A 21263-nucleotide genomic window follows, 5' to 3' on the forward strand; every position below is an offset into this window, starting at 1 on the left:
TTAGGTAAACACCAGAGCAGACTCAGTTCAACCCCTACTTTTTAGGAGATCTGCTCAGAGCAACATGACTTTGCATGCGTGGAAAACCAATTCTTTCAAACTGCACCTGATAAACATCAACAAAGCTGAAACTGAAAGGGTGGAGGCTCACATGTTTTCAGCTTTGAGAGTAAATTCTGTTATTTGTCACAGGTGTGGAGACAGGTTTGATCTACTACTGTAGACAAAGCAAGGCTGCTCAATTTCTCCATTGATAAAATAAATTCACAACTCTACAACATAAAAATTTATAAAAATTCATGTAGAATATAGCATATACTTTGTTGTCTACAGTAGTAGATCAACCCTCATCTTACTTTGAAGCTCCCAGATCAAGGAAGTGACGTCGACGCAGCTTTAGCAGCAGAGAAGCTATTAGGCTTGTGTTGATAATAATAAAGTCCTGGACTATGTACAAACTTCCAAATGCATCGTTTTGTGAGTACAGACCATATTTGTACTACTGTAGAGGTTTGGTGTCATGACATGTGATTTTAGTGTGATAATTTTGGAGATACTGCCAGGGTCCGTTATCGCTTGTACGAAGCTATTCGGGATAACTCAGTAACTCAGCTGATGTTCAGCCAAGATCGAAAAAACTTCGGGTGGGCTACTTGGCTGGATGTCACGGTTCAAATGACCCCAGGGTGAATCTACTCCGGAGTATCGCTTTAAGGTAAATGTGGTCTTAGTTGAAAATGTATTGGCTGTGTTGTTTATTTTTTTTGTGGGATGTTTTATATGTAGAAATGCATATTTGTAAAAGGGGACTGTAGTATGTTGTCGTGAAAGTGGCTCTTCCCTTGATTTTGCTCTGCCAATGTGGCTCTTGTGAAAAAAATAGTGAGTATCACTGGTTTAAGGTGTCTACATGTACTTAATAACTCAGTCTTATTGTAACTTAGCCAATAATCCGATCCTTTCAGTGCCATGTAACTCCACTGACTGTCTCAAAGAAACTGATCGAACTGATTCAGGATGACGACTGCTGGGGACTACTCCGGACCCTCCCGATCTTAATGGGCGAAGAGGAAGGCTGCACACATTGCTGAAGACAATGGCCAACACTGCACACGCTTTGCATGACATAATGCTGAAACAGCAGAGCCAGAGGTTGCTTCTACTTTGCTGCAACAAAAGGAAGAAACTAAGCTAGTTTCAGCCCAAAGCAATTATTTTTATTTAACAAAATTTATGTTTTGTATCGGATGACTTTATGATGAAATCATGACTAGTGACTGTTAGCTTTAGGAAGCAATGCTTTTACATCACATTTTGTTTGTTCAACTGCCAAAATACTATTTTACCCACCACCCAGAGAATGCTGTTGCATGTTGAGAAAAGAAAGAAAAGCCCACCAACCTGTCACAGAGAAAATAGATCAGTTTGTCCATGTTACTCCATTTTACTGTCATTTTGTTCTAACTCGCTTTGGTGCGTTTTTCATCAAACCGATCACGACATTCAGCCTCACACAACTTGCTCTCATCCCATTTTATCCCATATTACTGCTCCGACAAGGAACATGTGTTTGGATCACAAGTGCAGTTGTGTCTGAAGGATGAAAAATATAGATCATTTAGTTCTTCAGATATGAAGTATGTAACCTTGATTTGAATGTAGCGAACCCTTTAGCCATTTTTGTTACCAAAAGGTTTCTCACACCAGAAAAAACATCTGCTGTGGGGCGATATGGAGGCAAAGGAAATGTTGCTGCTCCCACCATCACACTCAATCAATCAATCTTTTTTTATAAAGCACTTTACATACATTAAAATGTAGCACAAAGTGCTATAACTCAGAGTACTTTCTGATCTGTTGGACTTAAAAAATAACACACTTTGCAAGCATGTCATGGCTCAGTGTTTTTAACCTTTGCAAAAAAGCAATAAAAATTGATGTGTATTTCAGCGTGAAAAATGGGAGGTGTGGCGTGAGAGCGTGTGAAACCGATCAAATGCGCGAGAGTTGGCAGCCCTGGATTCTGAGATATAAAATGGTGGATTTGGTGATGACTTGCGACTGTAGAGAGAAAGTGGAGTCTTTGTGACAGATGGAAAGATGGAGCATCCGTCTACTCGCAGAGGAAGAACTACAACTTTCCAGGGCAGGATTCAGTATGCAGAGGTTGAATTTGTGCCAAAGATATGCTGACGCGCGCTCTGCTCTGAACATTTGACAATAGGGGTGGGCGAAAAAAATCGATTCATGTACATATCGCGATTTTTAATGGGATGATTTTAAAAATCAATTTTTCTCCCCAGAAACGATTATATTACTTCATATCCGTGTACAGAAAAACTTCATCAATTCATTACATTAAGTCATGTTAAAACTAGCCCACATTTGTGCTGTGTGGACATTTGAATTCATTTTGTTACTGTAAACTTTAAAAAATGCTGTACATGTTAACCCATTTAGGCCTAAAACGCCTGGAAAAGAATGCCTGTAAAACCTATGGGCGATTTCAGAAAGACCCCCTAAAACCTGAAGTTTTTCTGGAAATTCAGCAATTGTGTCAACGCCTACTAAATGATTTATTTCTCAGCCTCTGTAGCAGATAGAAACAAAATTCAAAAAGTATTTGAGAGCTTACATCTGTGGCTTTCTTTGGAAATTGAGTTTATTTACATACACCTTCACGAAAATAGAAAATGTAAAAAGTAAAGTGCAGGAACAGCACTATTTTCAATTAGAAAACAGTAATAAATGTCCAGTTTCATGTCCAGTTTAGTTTTTATGTAGCGCTGTTAGCCTGATTGGAACACACTATGACACCTACATTCTCTAGGTTCGGAAAGCTGGCACTCAAATAAGAGAACATGAAGTTTACAGTTGACAATTTATTGCCAGACCCAACAGGTAAATTATTGCAATGTATGAAAAATAAAAAGGAAACAGAAAAATAGAGCTCTTTCAAAAAGGAAAAAATATAAAATAAAATCAAAGTTCAAATAAAAGTGTCCCGCTTCCTTATTAGAAGGTCCGAGTTAAGTTCAGTTCCGTTCTGTGTGAATGTGTGTAATGTTCTGTTCGACTGTCTACTACCCAGGTAGATTTGTGTTATGTTCTTATCTGTATCACGAGTGAAGTGAAAAGAATGTCTGGAGTCCTCTGGAGCGGATCCCACGGCTGGCCACACCGTGCACCGTTCTGTCTGAGTCGCTCGTCTTCCCTGGCTCGCCACCAAACCTCCACGGGTTTGGAATTCCAAATTCCGAATCAATCCCTAATCCCTAAAAAAAAAAACAACAATCTACACATAGAGTGCAGACATAATCATTATTCTCTATCCATTGATATAACATTCTTCTACTTTCACTTTTCACTCTAATTATCTTCCATATCTATACTCAAATGCAGGATATACCATTCAACCATTTTAAAGGCCTACAGAAAGGTGATTTTTTGCACAAAACTGAAATAGCAGATCGATTCCTTTTATACCATGGAATTTTTTTATGATTTTAAAATAATTTTAGGCCCCTGGATAGTCCTGATTAGGCCCAATAAACTATCACCACATTTGACTCGAATTTGGCAAACTGGAACGACAGGTGCGTGACGTCGCGAGTGCCAGCTGCTGGAACAACCCCCAGTAGTTCCAGTAGCGAAGCCAGCAGTTTGCCAGACCTGGACAGCTTCTTCACGGCAAATTTTGATGTGTGCCGCGGGACGTCGCTTGGAAATATAGAACGTTGGGTTCAGTGCAGTTTTTATTGCGAGTAGATGTACGAAGTGCGTGTGTTGCCCTCAGCAGCAGCAGCTCACACCACCGGGGGCAGAGGAAGCAGAGAGACCCGCGGTCTTGTGTCTGTGTCTCCCTGTCCGCCTGCGTCTCCCTGTCCGCCTGCCTCCTCTCTGGTGAAATCAGCCGGAGCCATCCCGCCGTGTTCAGCTCCCTGCGGTGCGGACGCTCAGGGGGAATCCACCTGGCGGAGAGCGGACACACTCTCCGCCAGGTGGAGAGTGGAAATCTCGGCAGAGCGATCATCAAGAGCCCCGACGTGTGTCGCTCTGCCGGCTGATTTCAGGGCAACCATCCCGCGGTGTGTCCGCTCTCCGCCAGGTGGATTCCCCCTGAGTGTCCGCACCGCAGGGAGCTGAACACGGCGGGATGGCTCCGGCTGATTTCACCAGAGAGGAGGCAGGCGGACAGGGAGGCACAGACACAAGACCGCGGGTCTCTCTGCTTCCTCTGTCCCCGGTGGTGTGAGCTGCTGCTGCTGAGGGCAACACACGCACCCACAGCACTTCGTACATCGACTCGCAATAAAAACTGCACTGAACCCACCGTTTTATTGCCTTCACCACTCAACAAGCATACTAATAGCGGCAGCCAGGAAAACCCATGGCACCTGTGACGTCACACGGAAGCCCCACCCCCAGTCTGGAATTCCAGGAAGGATTTCCAAGCGCAAATTTCATGCGTTTATGAAATGTTTTAACCGTAAATGAACAGTATTAAAAAAAATCACTCTTTTTAACCAACATGAATATTTTAACCATCTTCAGCACAGTAAACACATTATGCACTCAGATATCAAACAAAATAATTATCACAATTTAGCATATAAACACAAATATGCATCATATGCAAACTATATCTCCCTCAAATTAAAGTAATAGCACGTTCGGCTACACTGGTTTTATGAAAGTAGTTCAATAAAAAGCATTATTACACAACAAACCACATCACAAGCCAATCTCGAGGCCTAGCCTCTAGCATGTAGCATGTAGCCTTCTCTTACCGGAGTTCTCAGAGGGTTGTCCGGTGAACCGGCTCCTCTGTCTTTCAACAGCTCACAATACTCTCTCCTAACAACAAAAGACTTGTCAACATACTACGCGGGGATTAATTATTATTTTATGTGTTTTATATCGTGTTTCATACCCAAGTTCGTCAGCACGTTTATCGTGGGTGCTCTGGTCAGTAACTCGGCTCAAAGTGAGAGATCACGTTCGACTCGAGGATCATACTGTACACTGCTAATGCGCCACCTTGTGGTGGGGACAGGGTACTACACTTTAAATAAAACAAATGGGTCTAGAAACCATGTGGGTTACACCTACAGTATAACTCCAGCTTTGCTGTGATTTGTGTTTATCCTTGTTAAAATAAATCCTTTACCTTTATTTTGCCTCCCGTCGTGTCTGCACCTGGGTCCTCCCCTAAACACATCATGACACATTATTTTATTTGGTGTACTCAGTTGTTATGTGTACAAGTTCATTCCTCCATGACTCAAGAAATGTGTGAGTGTGTGCTAGCTAAATAAATATGCTAAAAGAAGATAAATAATGTCTTTGCCTCCGTCGGTTTATTCTCCGAGTACAAAGCTCAACAATGTTGAATTTATTCCTGTTGGAATTAAAATTTACAGTTATTCACGTCTTAATGATCCAAATTGCTACAAACTACATTACAAACACACACTTTTCCTGTGTTGTCTCCTTCTTCACCACTAAAAGTTAAATTAACGTGTTTGTTACAACAATTTTTGCTGGAAGTGCCCAGGTCAGAATACAAACCTTGGGGTGACCGAGCCTTTTCCGCCGCTGCCCCCAGGCTCTGGAATAAGCTCCCCGCCCAGCTGCGTCTTATTTCTGAACTGGGCCTCTTCAAATCTAGGCTAAAAACCTACTTATTTAGGATTGCTTTTAATATCCACTAGTATGACGACACTTTTATTTTATTTTATCTTATTCGATTTTGTTGTATCTTATTGGTTTCACTGTTCTTTTATTGTTTTTATTTGTTTTTACTTATTTTTCTCTGTATTTATTACCTGCTGTAAAGCACTTTGGTACACCGCAAGGATTGCCTGTAAAGGGCTGTATAAATAAAGTACATTTACATGTTCAACTATGCATATTCATATAGTTCCACTAACGGTTACCGTGGTAACAAGTTGTGTAGTCTTCTGGTTGAATTTCTATCACTGGGTTCAAGAATGTGCCGTTTGAAAGTGTTGATGACTTTCAAATGTATTTACCACCCGGTTACACATGTTTCAGCTGCCATTGAAGCTTTACACTTCATCGCATCAACAAGTTACCTGAAGATACCTGAAGTTACCTGAAGTTACTAGCCTAGAAATCTAGACGCCCCTAGCGGCCGTAAATGGAATTTGCTCCGGGGCTAGTCTAGTCAAAACTTAATCGAGCCAATCAAATCGTGAGGAGCGGGGTCGGAGGCCGGGCTACCTAGTGACGACAGAGGTGCGACGTTTCAGTGTGTAGTTCCAGAGAGAGGTTAAAAAAAAACTCTCTTTAGATTTATAGGGAAACGAAGTAAACTTACATCTGAGAGCAATCCCCAGTCAATTGCGAGCATGATGTACCAAAGACAGCGGGCAAATCTTCGTCTCAGAGCTGACAAAACTCTCCGGTAAGGCATTTGAACGGTCAAATTCCGTTAACGGAATGTAAATAGCCGGTATTTTGTCAGATTTTCAACACCTTGGGGATCTAAACGACTACTTTCTCGCCTGAAAATGTTTCAAATGTTGCTAAAGTTTACAGAGTTTAGAGCTTAAGAGAAATCAGCTTTTCAGGCCATAGACTACTGACCACAGTGTACATTCCGTCACGTTGACTACGTAAAACTTCTTCATCGCTCTGATTGGTTGTTGCGCCATCCTATTGCGTGGCGTTGAACTTGACAGACAGCCGTTTATCCCGCCCACACTGCTATCCAGCGTCACGAGACCCCGGTACAGCTTTTTGCTGTACGGGTCTGGCTTGCTAGGCTATGAAGTTACCTGAAGTTACCTGAAGTTACCTGAAGTTACCTGAAGTTACCTGAAGTTACCTGAAGTTACCTGAAGTTACCTGAAGTTACCTGAAGACCACAAAGAAAGATTTACAGACTGCTGTCAGAGCTTCAGCTTCTTCTAACTGGTAAGTGTCCCATTAATTCATGTTTTGTTGTATGGCTGAGTTATGAGGTCTCCAAAATAGGGTAGTTTTTGGCAGTTTGCGCAGCAAACATTCAGAAAGAGGAGAAACAATGGCAATGCAGAGAAATTTGAATATTTGGTAGAAAGTCATTTGCTGAATTTTCAAAAGGTCTGAAAGACATTTTTTAAAGGAGCTGGTGCTGGAAGAAGGCAGAAAATAGAAGACAAATGCAAAACAAAAAGTGAAAACTTTCAGAAAGAGGAGAAACAATGCAGACCAAATTGAATATTTAGTAGAAAGTCATTTGCTGAATTTTCAAAAGGTCTGAAAGGCATTTTTTAAAGGAGCTGGAGATGGATGAAGGCAGGAGAAAAATGCAAAAAGCATTGGCACTCTGAAGGTACTGCTGTGATTCAGAGGCTTCTAATTCAAAAAGTTAATTTCTGAAGGCTGAAAGTCACATTGGCTGAAAGAGGACAAATTTTCCTGCGTTTTAATGCTAAAATGATTTCTGTGGCTTAAAGATTTTGGAAACAGTGACAGGTTAACAACTTTTTTTAACTTTCTGTATTCTTCCACTTTGTCAGTTGGGTGAACACGTGAACATTCCCTGTCATCGGAATGCATTGTAAACTCAGAAATAAACAAGGATTTTACTAAATGTTTAAAATGTGATGGTCCAAAATTGGCTGAAAATTTTAAAAAGCTGCTTCATGCAGTAATAGCTGAATGTCTTGTGAACATTTTAAAGTTTGAATGGTGTTTCTAACTGAACGTCTGCTGAAGTAGTTAAGTTTTTTTAAATTAAGCTTTTTTTAATGATTTGAAAGGATTTACCATCACTTTTAAAGGGAGGAAAAGTTTCACAAAAACCTTAAGAGCTGAACATTTTGTGCAAAAATGGTTTGAGCTAAACAGCATTCTCACAATAATAATTGGCACCCATAACTAGCTTGTTAGCTCCACATGGAGTGGCAGCTTTCGCTCTCTCAGACCCTAACTTAAGATAGCTGAAGATAAGACGGTTTAAGAATAAAGTTAGAATAAAAACAGCTACATAGCTACCTGCTTTTAGGCAGTTGTTCACACTACAAGTTAACTCTGCTTGATTTGATGTAATGTTAGGACACACTTTGAAACACGAACCTCATGGTTTGTATGATGATGCAGGGACAGATGTGGAAATAAAGACCTTTAGAAAAAGAGGAGTGATAGAAACTGCAAAGGGGAATTATTACAGGCATAAGTACATCTTTAAATGGAAAATGTTACAATTATTCAATTGAAAATACATTGTAAAATGAAAATAAATAAATACCTAAAGGGCAAGAAGTTGGGGAAATGTGCAAAGAAAGTGTAATAAAGAAATAAATGGATTGAGTTAATGTAAATAAACATGGGCATAAACACACATTTAAATCAATACTGTTGAAAAGCATAGGAGAAATATCCATTTATGTCGTATTTTCTACATTAATTATTGTGTAAAAAATGCATTTATTTTGGATTTTGGCCGCACAACACTTCAAGAGCCCCCACAGGACGGTTTGTTTTCTCCTCGCAGCCTTGACATTAGGATAACTATTCCCCTAACAATGGTTAAGGTTAAATTAGGCAGGTTTAGGCAGGTGCACATGCTGGGAAAAGGGTGGCACATGTAACTGACCCAAAAGCTTTGAGAAACAAACATTAAAAAGTAATAATTATCATCTAGTTTTTAAGAAATCACATTGTTTATCATAGCTAAGAGGTGGTTATTCGATCTCAAAATGAAAGCTAAATTTGTCAAAGCTTTTTCTTTTAGGAGTGTTCTACATGATATGTCTTTAACCATTATCAGAAAGAGCTTTTCAACCACCATAGTGCAAAGACTTAGGATACTGCTCTGATAACTTAAAGATGAATTGGCTTTGGCCCAATCAGAACCTCGCCTGCGAGGCTATCAACATGACTTAGTCATTACCTGAGGTGATTTTCACCATATAATGCCAGCTGTGACAGAATCCTTATTACCCCAGTGAGCAATTAGCAAGGCAAAGACCATGCTGTATGAGTGCTAAGGTGGTATTCCGGTGGAAATAACCCAGAATTCACCTGATAAAAACACACTGACACGGTGGATTCGCCTGCAACCAGATGTGCAGATGTTTCCAGCTGCTCTTGACCTGCAGGCGGGGTGAGCTATCATCTCGAGTGTTTTCTGTTCTTACTTTAGCTTCCGGATGTTAGCCACCCCAGCACCGTCTGTTTGTAATATTTAATGGTTGCAGCCATTGTGCAGTTCTTTCAGCTGTCGTAAACGCAGTGTCACCAAAGGTTACTTTCACCACCCAAACTTCATTTTACCTTCCTGTATATTTAGTTTCTTGGCACTTGGGTCTCTGAGCTTCAGCCGTGTTCACATCCTTTTACACTTAATGTCTGTTTATGTTCAATTGCCTCAGTTTGGGGACCGGGGGCAGTCAGGGGCTTGTAGGGGTGGCCCCTGTCCGTGCTCACGTGAGAACCCAAATGTCTGGTAGTACTTTCTCCAAACTTCACTTGGAAATGTGTCGACTAATGGTCGAGCAGCGGCGAGTGTTGTAGCTTGAGAAAACATGCAGACTGAAAATCTAATCTGCCTGTCTGCGAGTACGGAGTGTGAAAATACAACCCAGGTTTGCAAGTACAAATCTTTTGTCTGCCTTTTTAAATGCCCGATTGAATACACAATGGTAACGTTCAGCTCGAGCCACCGATCAGACTGATCTAATCGATGACGATCACGACGAGCTCTTTGTGTCTGCAGCCAAAAGTTGTGAAACCTATGGAAGAGCACTGCTTCAGAATGGGATTGCTGTGTCGAGCTTAGTGTCTCAAAGTGTCTAAAATCAGGAAACAGTATCTTTTTACCTGTAGATTCCATCTGTGTTGTCAGACTTGATTAGTGCTCGTTTAGTTTGATTCATACTGACAGACGCGTGGGTTTGATTTTCATCTTTGATTGTTTTCTCACACTCACATTGGGTGATGCAAGCATCAAAACTTATGCTTCTGACTTAGCTCTCTCTCTCTACATATATATATATATATATCTATATATATATATATAGATATATATATATATATGTGTGTTTTATTTACATGTTTTATGTCCTGTGAGGAAGGTTTCATCACTATGGTCTGGTGTTGGGATAACTTAGATCGTGGTATAGTGAAAGCAGCCTTTGGTACCATTAAAATGTTGTTAATTTGATTATCAACTTGTATGCATTTCTGCTTCCCTATGCAAATGTGCTGTCTTTCAGACATTTTTCTACTAAAACAATAATAAGAATTAGAAATTAAAACAATAACGATGAATTACTGACTGATGCGTGGATCAAATTATTTTTCTTCCCCTGAACACTCGTAGTCTTTGTCTTTATGTCCATGTGATTAATCTATCCTGACCCCTCCTCCTCCTGCATATTTCTGACTTTCTTACAGAGTATTTGTGATCCAGAGTCCTTCTAACTGTCGCTGAGGGACCGAGGCGGCAGCAGCTCAGCATCATGCTCCCTGTACAGGAACAGACGAGCGCCTCTGGGAGGCCGGAGGAGCAGGAGTTACCGTTCCCCAACCTGCCCCCGGTGGCTTTCCGGCGTTTACACCAGACCACCAAATTTCGTGCATGGTGCATAAAGATAACGTGCAGCTCATATCCTTTCATATTGTTTGAAAATACTTAGGCAGACACCTGATAGGACCGGTTATTCATTATAACACAGCTTTCTGGCTTCCATTTCTTTTCATTTTTGAGTGCCAATAATGTAGTTTTCATTTCCAAAAGGACAGCGAGCGGCCTGATTAAGTGCCTCCAGTCTGTAAACATCAGACCTGTGTTGCAGTCAAATCACAGAACGGGTTCTGACCTTAACATCTTCCACGTGGTTGTGCTATCTCTCATTATTCGTCATCCTGGTGAGCAGCGTGTCTCAGGGCATGTAGAGTCCTGGTGAAGGGGAGCAAACTTACCAAAAGGTTAGTGAGAGCCATGCATTGCAGAGGCGGGAACTCAAAGTCTGAAACCCAGAACTCAGTTCTGTGTGCGGGTACAACAGAGATTTCAGTGTTCTGTTTTTCAGTGATGATATATTCACCCATTGATCTTGTGCATTTATTTTTTATTGTATCCAACCAGGTATTGAAAAGCCTTGACTTTGCGTACTTTCTCTGCGAGATGATGGTCAAGATGGTCGCCCAAGGCGTCTACGGCCACCGAGGAAGCTACCTCGCAGACAAATGGAACAAAATGGACGTGATTATCGCCTGCGGACAGTCCGTATCCCACTATTTCTCACGTCAGCTCCGTATCCGTATCACTGATGAAAAGCTGCAGCCACAAACCGATGCTCCTTGGCTCAGATCAAAGTCGATGAAAGAACACAAAATTAAACGTGTCCTCTTGTTTCTGTCTGCAACTGTCTTCTCAGGATGTTGGACACCGTCGTTTTCGCGTTCGGTGTCAACTTCGGAGTCGGTCACGCGCTCAAGCCGTTACGGCTGATCAGCAGGATTCAGAGAAAGCTGATGTTTGAGCATTAAGGGGTGTGGTGAGAGGATGAATGTCACCCTGCTGTCAGGGCTGCTTCTGAGTTTATCTTCAACAAAAACATTTGAAAATGTAGCTTTTTCTATTTGAATGTGAATGAAACCGTTTTAGACCAGGGTTTCAATGATTGCTTTCAAAGTTTTCCTGATGGATGAATGATTGTTTTTTTTATCTCTAATTTAGATCAAATGATGATGGTCTGTTTCCTGAAAATGAAAACTCTTTGATCTCGTTCATTTGAACTCACTTAATCACATCAGAGTTAAAGGTTAAAGCTGGTATGTGTAAATACTTATTGATCTGACACTTCACATTTACTTTCACGTGTCTTTTGCCGCCCCCGGTTTTGGACAGGGATATTCACTTAGTTATTATTATTTCACTCAGATGTCTCCACATCCTAAACACAGGACCTTTAACCACACTTCAGTGGGACTACGCTGTAGCACTCGGCCTCTTTCCAACATGCATGTCTTTTCTTTACATTTGTGAATTGGCCTCATGTGAGTCAAATGCAAAAATAAGTAAAAAAACAGCAAATACAAGACGTTTTTGCTTGAAATAAGAAAAACAATCTACCAATGGAACTAGTGAAAATCGGCTTGAAATAAGATGTGATATTTAGGACTTTTGAGATAAAAGTGATCTTGAAATTAGCTTTGAAACCTCTTCAAATGTCAAATAAAGCTTGTTTCATATGATACGTGACTCAAAACAATTTGTTTTAAAGACTTTTTCATTTAACAAGATATTCAAGATGTATTGTCTTCAAACAAGTCCCTATATCTGTCTGAAATAGTACTCTGAGTCCGTACTACGTCTCGGCGCCCGGTGAAAGAGGCCCGTTTCTCTGCTCATCTGAGGATTTGTACGGGAAGAGGCGCTGCAGTGATATTCCGCCTTACAGAGAGAGAGGCAGAGTCTGCACGCTGGCCGCTCCACCTGCAGATAAACCGGGTAACTGAGCGCTCTCTGCGGCGGCCGGCGACTGCATCAACTGGAACAGGTACTACAACGTGTGTCGCCCCGATGGCCCCAACCCCAACATGGGCGCCATCAACTTTGACGACATTGGACACGCATGGATCGCCATGTTCCAGGTGGGCAGTTTGATCATCTATCCGTCCGTTTGTCTGCCTGCCTTTGTTTCCTGACTGAGGGTTTTAAGGTTGGACTGTGATCTCTCTCTTTCTGCCTCCAGGTCGCCACACTGGAAGGGTGGACAGACATACTGTACTATGTGATGGACACTCACGCTGTTTGGAGTTTGGTGTTGTTCATACTCATCACCATAGTAAGTATCAATATGTCTTCCTTTATGTTTCAGGGTCAGTATTTGCTGAAGTTTCAAAATGTCTGAAAGGTATTTTTTAAAGGAGCTGGAGCTGGAAAAAGGCAGAAAAGAAAAGAAAAATGCGAAACAAAAAGTGAAAACATTCAGAAAGAAGAGAAACAATGCAGAAAAAATTTAATATTTAGTTTTCACTGACGTGATGGTGCACATAACGGACTAATGGCTGATTGTGATTTTTTTACACTATAAAACACTGTTTAAGTGGCATTACAATGAAAATCCAAGCAGAGCATCAATGTTCAGCGAGGCCCAGTGCCTACATGGGTCACCAGTCTTGTTTTAACGTTAAGACGTGATAAGAAAGCCTTTGTGTGCTTTGTCTCGACCTCTGAAGATTTAACAATCATGCAAACAATGAAACTCTCGGCCACTGTGCATTTCTTTAAAAACAAAAGGAAGTTTCGTGCTGCTCTCATTAAAAGCTGTGTTGTTTCCTCGTCTGGCCACATTGAATTAAAGTCCACACGAGATCAAAACAATCTCCATGTGCTTTTCTATTACAGACATGGTTTTGTAGATACCCAAATTGGTTATTTTGAGCCATTTTCACACATGTGCTGCAGTCCTGAAGTTCCCAGAGTTGTGAGGGGAGTTGTGTCAGAATTCAAATGTTTGCAGCATTAACTCTGGACTTCTAGCTGAGATTTTCCAGGTAGCACCCAGATTTTTTGAGCTGGTGTGTAGCCCCTCCTACATCTTTAACATCATCTCTATATTTTCTCATCTTAAAGGGGAACTCCGGGGCATTTGAAGCGCGTTTCCATTGCTAGAGGTTGTCAAATACTGATAGTAGGACACAGAGAGGTGCAAATCGGCGCTCCCTGTGTGGAGATCGCGCTGTTCGGACACCCTGTCATGCGAGGCTAATACGTGGTGGCTAAGGGGCAGGCGCTAACCCTTCCACGTAAAACAACAACTTGCACACTGCAGAAACGTCACACCACTTTATAAACCATCCGACAATAAAGTCACAAGCCTTACCATCAAAACCATATGCATGGTTCTCACATTACTGGCATGGGGACGTTACAAAACAACTTTATAAACAGCATGTAACTCACCGGCTGGTTGTATGCTCGCACATGTGAAAGCCCAAAAGAGTCAATGGACGATAATCTCATATACAAAACAATTATCTTCTCTAGAAAAACTGTGTTCAAGTATTTAAAACATTACAACAAAATTACTGGGCATGTATTGTTGTAATGTTTTAAATACTTGAACGCAGTTTTTCTAGAGAAGATAATTGTTTTGTATATGGGATTATCGTCCATCGACTCTTTTGGGCTTTCACATGCGCGAGCATACAACCAGCCGGTGAGTTACATGCTGTTTATAAAGTTGTTTTGTAACGTCCCCATGCCAGTAATGTGAGAACCATGCATATGGTTTTGATGGTAAGGCTTGTGACTTTATTGTCGGATGGGTTATAAAGTGGTGTGACGTTTCTGCAGTGTGCAAGTTGTTGTTTTACGTGGAAGGGTTAGCGCCTGCCCCTTAGCCACCACGTATTAGCCTCGCATGACAGGGTGTCCGAACAGCGCGATCTCCACACAGGGAGCGCAGATTTGCACCTGTCTGTGTCCTACTATCAGTATTTGACAACCTCTAGCAATGGAAACGCGCTTCAAATGCCCCGGAGTTCCCCTTTAATGTTCCTTTATAATTACAATAGATTGATCACGTTCTGCCAACTCTGGCATCCAGGGAAGATGCATTTCCATGCTGAAAGGCACACCAGTTAGTTACCTTGTAACTGGATGGGATGGTTGGCTCACCTGATGCTGAAGCTTTGTTTTACGCTTGCTTGTAACGTTTCAGTGTTGGAGGTGGGGTCGGCTTTTATTTGCCACAGCTCAGTGCAACATAGTCAGTCTTTTAACATCATCTAAGGAGTGACTCCTTGATACATATGAACACGTTTCCACCCAAATCTCTGGTTCTGCTTCACTCTGACCATCAAGAAGCAACGTTTTCAAACTCATTTGTTCCCTCGCCAGATGGGCGCGTTCATTCTGATGAACACCTGCGCGGTCGTCATCGTCACCCACTTCTCAGAGGCCATGCTCAGAGTCTCGGGAGACGGTCGTCCTGCTCGTACGCCTTTAATGGTGCGGTGCTGGGGGATGATCACCAGGCTCTACTGCAGGTCAGATAATGGACCGGCTGTTTGCACAACCTGAAATATTTAGTTATTCATTGTATTTGTGGTCTAAGTGTAAGTAAGTCTTGTTGCTTTGACTCATATAAACTTCACCAGTAACTACACAACTAAAGCCAAGCTTTGCATCCTAATTCACCTTTTTATACCATCTTCATTCATTGATTGTTGCTTTTATTACTGTTTTTCCAACCATCAGAGTGGCTGCCATGTTGCCCAGTTGCCCTCTGTTACTCAGCTGCCACAGATGGGGACACGCCTCATCGGTGAGACTAGAGCGCAGCTCGCTGCAGCACCATTAGTAGAGGTTTTATTGCTTTGACACTAAACTGACTCCCATATCATCCAGTTTGAGTTCTGGCCTCCTCTCCGTGAGAGACTTCAGGAGTTCGTGGAAAGCAATTTCTTTAACAGAGGAATCATGCTTTCCATTCTTCTCAACACTGTCACGGTGGCCATTGACCACCATGGGCAGGTGAGAAAATAAATGTTTTAAAAGGCAGACATCTGATGAAAGCAGAGTGAGACGTTGGTTGTTTACCTTTCTTCATTGATTGGGTACATTTCCACACTGTGTTATTTCCCCTCACCTTGCAACGTCACGTTCTCTCCTCCTTCTCCTGCAGCCGTGGGAGCTGACGCTGGCCTTAAAGGTCTCTGACATCTTCTTCACCGTTGTGTTCGCCCTGGAGATGATAGTGAAGCTCCTGGCGTACCAAAAGCAGTATTTTGCGGACTGAGGCAACCTCTTTGACTTTTCCATCGTCATACTCAGGTGTGATAGTCTCATGCAACTTGGTGTTTGACTTTATGGCTTTGTCATGTACAAACCTCGTGGTGGTAAACTCCTTTCACAGCTTTTTGGATGCTGATGGCATAAAATTCAAAACAAGTATTTGAGATTTGGTATTTGATCTGGGACGTTAACCGTACAGCATGATGAAAAGTGTTTTTTTTTTGTTTGTTTTGTGGCTCTCAGTTTTTGGGATGTAGTTTCCGGATCCGACGACAGGCTGTCGGTCATGCGCATGTTTCGCGTGCTGCGCTTCGGGAGGCTGGTTCACCACTTCCCCTACTTGAAGAGGCACCTGATGGTGCTGTATAGGACCATAGAGGAGGCGTCCACACTCTGCTGGCTGATACTGTTTTATATCTTCATCTTCGGGCAAGTACACACTCAAACACACGTTAAGCACAAAGGGTTCCTTGACGAGCGCCTGCTTATAACATCACACAGGCTCCCAGATGCGGCCTGACTGACTCTCACTTGGATCTGTTGTCTTTTTGCAGTGTCGTGGGAATGCACCTGTTTGGGTGCAAGTTTGTGTACATTTCCCCAGATGGAGATCCCGCTGATGACAGAAAAAACTTTGACTCGTTGCTCTGGTCCATGGTGACAGTGTTCCAGGTTAGTTTTTGAGCCTCTGATCATTCTTTGTCATATTTTCTGTATCAATCTTTGCATTTTATCAACGTATCGATCCAGATTCTGACCCTGGAAGACTGGAATTTGGTCTTGTACAACACCATGGCTTCCACCTCCGCATGGGCGGCTCTCTACTTCATTGCCCTCATCTTGATTTGGAAAAACGTTCTTCTCAATGTCGTCGTGGGCATTGTGGTTGAGAACTTCCAGTCTGAGGTAGGGTCATGTTGAAACGCTCATCCAGCATGGCTTTTAAGTATAAATGACAGAAACACCTGCATAGACCTATGAAAAACTGTTTTTTTTATGTTCTTCCTCTTAAAGCCCACTGTAATACCCACTGATAACAACTGCCCCCCGTTCAACTACGCTGAATCCTGAAGATGTAAGTGTCCAAACTCCTCACAGAGGATTTTTAATGTCTCTGATATTAGCAACTTTTTCATTTCCCACTTGAATGTATTGCATCTAGATGCAGATCGGAGACTCAAGGTGTAAAAGTAAATATGCATGCACGTCATGCCATGTAAGCTTACTTTGGCAATTCCGAAGTTCCGGGTTTTTCTGATGAGGTTTATTTTTGCACGGTGCACCGAAAGTGAAAAGAAGAGGCAGCAAAACAGGAAGTAGATGCTCTTAATCCTTGTTCAGATACTGTAGAGTTTATAGTTTGAAAGTCTGAGGTTGAAGGTACAGATGCTGCACAGGACAAAGGGTGTGGCAGAAAGAGAAAGTTATGAACAAAGATGTCTAAGAAAACAAGCGGATAAAAACCCTCAGGTGACACTAGAGACTTCCATGAAGACCTCGTGGCAACAAGGCAAGGCAAGGCAAGGCATCTTTATTTATATAGCGCATTTCATACCACAGGCAACTCAATGTGCTTTACATAAAGACAAGGCATTTAAAAGATAAAAATTAAAACACAGTTAAAAGCAATCAAAGAAAAATATAAAAAATAATCATTAATTAATAAATTTAAAAGTGAAGAGTGCAGATAAAATACTTTCAGGTGTCATATGCACAGCTAAATAGAACTGTTTTCAGCCTGGATTTAAACATTGTCAGAGTTGAGGCCTGTCTCACATCTTCTGGAAGACTGTTCCAGATTTTAGGAGCATAAAACTGAAACGCAGCCTCACCTTGTTTCGTCCTGACTCTGGGCACCAGCAGCCGACCCCTCCTTGAGGTTCTCAGAGCCCGAGTTGGTTTATGTGGCTCTAACATGTCAGAGATGTACTTTGGTGCTACACCATGAAGAGACTTGTACACAAGCAGAGCTGTTTTAAAGTCTATTCTCTGAGCGACAGGAAGCCAGTGCAGAGACCTGAGCACTGGACTAATATGGTCGTATTGCCTGGTTCTAGTCAGGACTGGAGCAGCAGCGTTCTGGATGTACTGCAGCTGTCTTACAGCCCGTTTAGAGAGGCCAGTGAGCAGGCCGTTACAGTAGTCTAACCTGCTGGAGACAAACGCATGGATCAGTCTTTCTTAAGGGCGGTTTATGGTCGGAAACCAGGTCGTCTGCGTGTGTGTCGCAGTTAACGCAGACATGCCCCCCCCCCCCCTTACGCAGACACTCTGGTGCACCTCCCCAAAATTGTAACTCACCGCAGACAGTGCCGCAGATATCGTCGCAGGGAGGAGAGAAAGGAGGCCTCTGATTGGTCGACTCTACATCCGCTCTACACTATGCGTATTTCCGGTTTGCTAACCGGCTAATGGTGACGCTAACCGTGACGATTCTTTCGCCTCTCTGCCAGCTCCAGTAGTAGCAATATTTCTTCTATTTCTAGATCGATCAGCTGCATCTCAATCAAAGTGCGCATTCGTCCAGTCGCCATTGTTGTTGAATGACCTCCGTAACCGGAAGAGAAACACGCCACCCACCACACCCACAATCCTAGCTTGTTCGTGATTGTCCCTCTTGCGTTGTGGCGTGGGATTAACTTAGTGCAGACCGCGCTTCAAAAGTGGGCATAAATCAAAAATAACTGCGTCATGTCTGCGACAAGCTCACTGCGACACACTGCTGCGAGAGTATACACGGCCCTTTAGTCTGGTTTAGACACTATTCCTTTGATTCTGGCAATGTTTTTTAGATGGTAAAAAGCTGCTGATGTTACAGATTTAATGTGGCTGTTAAAGTTCAGGTCTGAGTCCAATATTACCCCGAGATTTCTAACTTGATAATTAGGTTTTAGAGAGAGAGTCTCAAGGTGACCGATAACACTTTCTCTTTGTTTCTGTGGGCCACAGACAATGATTTCAGTTTTGTCTGAGTTTAGCTGGAGAAAATTGTATTGCATCCACACACTGATCTGTTCGATGCAGTGACACAATGTACCTACAGGCCCGTGTTCTCCTGCTGTCAGTGACACGTAGATCTGAGTGTCATCTGCATAGTTGTGGTAGGACACATTATAGCTGCGTATTAGCTGGCCTAATGGAAGCATGTACAGATTGAACAGCACGGGTCCCAGGATTGACCCCTGGGGAACCCCACAGGTCATAGCCATTTGGTCTGAGACACAGTTACCAATTTCAACAAAATATTTCCCGTCCTCCAGATAGGACTTGAATCAGTTTAAAGCACGACCAGAGATTCCCACCCAGTCTTCTAACCTCTGTAATAAGATCGCATGGTCAACTGTGTCAAAGGCAGCACTCAGGTCTAACAGAACTAAGACTGTGACTTTACTTGCATCTGTGTTCAGGCGGATGTCATTTGTCACCTTGATCAGAGCTGTCTCAGTGCTGTGGTGGGGCCTAAAGTCTGATTGGAAAGTATCAAAAGCATTGTTAGACAGGAGAAAGTCACTAAGCTGTTGGTATACAACTTTTTCTAGGTCTTTGCCTAAGAATGGCAGGTTTGATATGGGCCGGTAGTTGTTCAGTACTGTGGCATCAAGATTGCTCTTCTTTAGAAGGGGCTTAATGACAGCGGTTTTTAAGGCCTTTGGAAATGTTGTAGTCTAGAGTAAGATGTTGACTAGATGAGCGAGTTGTGGTAACAAACTGCTCAGCACAGACTTTAGGAATCTAGTGGGCAACTCATCAAGGCAGCACGTTGATGAACTCAGACTGCAGATGATCTCTTCGACTGTTTTGTCAGTAACAGGTGTGAAATGTGTCAGCTCTAGGTGTCTAGCTGGCTGCAGAGTAGTTATTTGTGTTGTGGAAATTATTGCATTTTTAAAGCCTTGAACTTTGTCATTAAAGAATGTTGCAAACTCATTACACTTAGATGTAGAAATGAGTTCTAAAGGCAGTGAAACTGGAGGGTTTGTTAATCTGTTTACTGTAGCAAACAGGACATGAGAGTTGTTACTGCAGTTTTTGATGATTTCAGAAAAATAACTCTCCCTTGTTCTACGCAAAGTCTGGTTGAACACACATAGCTTCTCTTTGTAAGCCTCATAATGAACATGGAGCTTTGACTTGCGCCATTTCCGTTCGGCTCTCCGGCACTCCCTTTTCTGTGCCCGGACCGACTCTTCTTTCCTCCATGGCGCCCTTTTAACCATTCTAACCATTCAATTCTAAGGAGCAATTTTATCCAAAACATTTAAGAGACTTGATGTGTAAGAGTTCAACAGATCATCAATATTAGAACACGGGGTGTTCTCAAACCTAATCATTTCCATAAACTGTGTCCCTGTTCTGTCATTTATGAGTCTTCCCCGAACAACTGCAGACCCAGCTGCTGGTTTGGGTGTAACACGAGCTTTAAAGAGTAGCCAAACACCTTAGTCAAACCAGATCTTCTTTTAAGCAGTTTTGCTGTGCCAAATCATTCATATCATTCAGTGGAGCTGAATTAAAGGCCTGTTCCCGTGGAAGATCACAGTTCTTTAAGATCTAAACTCTGCCTCGAATGCATTACTCAAATATGTCAACTGCGCAGAAACTTTAACATCTGCACATCTGCTTTGTTTGCCCCTGTTGATCAGCGTGTACTCCTGATTACCCGTGCCTGGGGTTACATCGGCACAGCAACTTCAGGAACTTCCCGATGGCTCTGTTCACGCTCTACAAAGTCTGCACCGGAGACAACTGGAGTGGCATCTTGAAGGTATGAGCGCACACGCACTCCAAACCCTGACAACCTGCCATATATCATGACTGAAAACAAACACCTGGATCATAGCTGATCGTGTCCAAGTTACTGCTGGCCAATGGCTGAACATCTGGCTCTGTGCCTTGCAGGACACAATGAGGGAATGTCGCCCTGATGACATCAGCTGTGTGAGCTACCTCTTCTGGGTCTCACCAATTTACTTTGCCAGCTTTGTCGTTGTGGCCCAGTTTGTGCTGGCGAACCTGGTGGGGGCCTCCATCAAGCGCTCCAGGAGAGCAATGAGGTATAACTGCAACGAATGCAAAACAGCAGTGATGCTTTTACGACTGATTTTATTTTTAACAAACCTGGAACTTTAGTTTTTTTAGGAGGTAGGTAGACTGGAGAGATCAGGCCAACTGAACATGAAAGATGGACCTGCTAGCTGCAGTACAGCACACAAATTCACACTTTAATTGAGATTTTCTGTCAAGAATTTACTCTAAAAATCAAAATATGCTTACAAACTACCATCATGAAAGTACAATCACATCAGTCTCTCAGCTCTTGGTACTTTTTCCTTAAGTAGTTCCAAATTTAGAAAAATCACCACAACAAAAGAGTCTCCTCTCATCGCAACCTCAGGTACAGAAAAGGTTAGAATACATTTACTGACATTAGTGCACATCAGGATTATTCTGACACAGTTTTAGGGTAAAAATTAAATAGTGATCCTTCTTGGCAGGA

General features: G+C 42.3%; 1 long non-coding RNA gene and 1 pseudogene across 1 annotated transcript; both read left to right on the forward strand.

The window, feature by feature from the left end:
• Positions 1-14869: 14869 nt before the first annotated feature.
• Positions 14870-16687, forward strand: LOC142401925 (voltage-dependent T-type calcium channel subunit alpha-1I-like; annotated as a pseudogene).
• A 92-nt stretch (positions 16688-16779) lies between these two features.
• On the forward strand, positions 16780-20769 carry LOC142401624 (uncharacterized). The gene is made up of 3 exons (XR_012773169.1): positions 16780-16841; positions 20410-20531; positions 20666-20769. It is a non-coding gene; the product is annotated as an uncharacterized LOC142401624 (long non-coding RNA).
• Positions 20770-21263: the final 494 nt, after the last annotated feature.

The sequence above is a fragment of the Odontesthes bonariensis genome, chromosome 16 (genome assembly GCF_027942865.1).
Source record: "Odontesthes bonariensis isolate fOdoBon6 chromosome 16, fOdoBon6.hap1, whole genome shotgun sequence".
In the NCBI taxonomy this organism is placed as follows: domain Eukaryota; kingdom Metazoa; phylum Chordata; class Actinopteri; order Atheriniformes; family Atherinopsidae; genus Odontesthes; species Odontesthes bonariensis.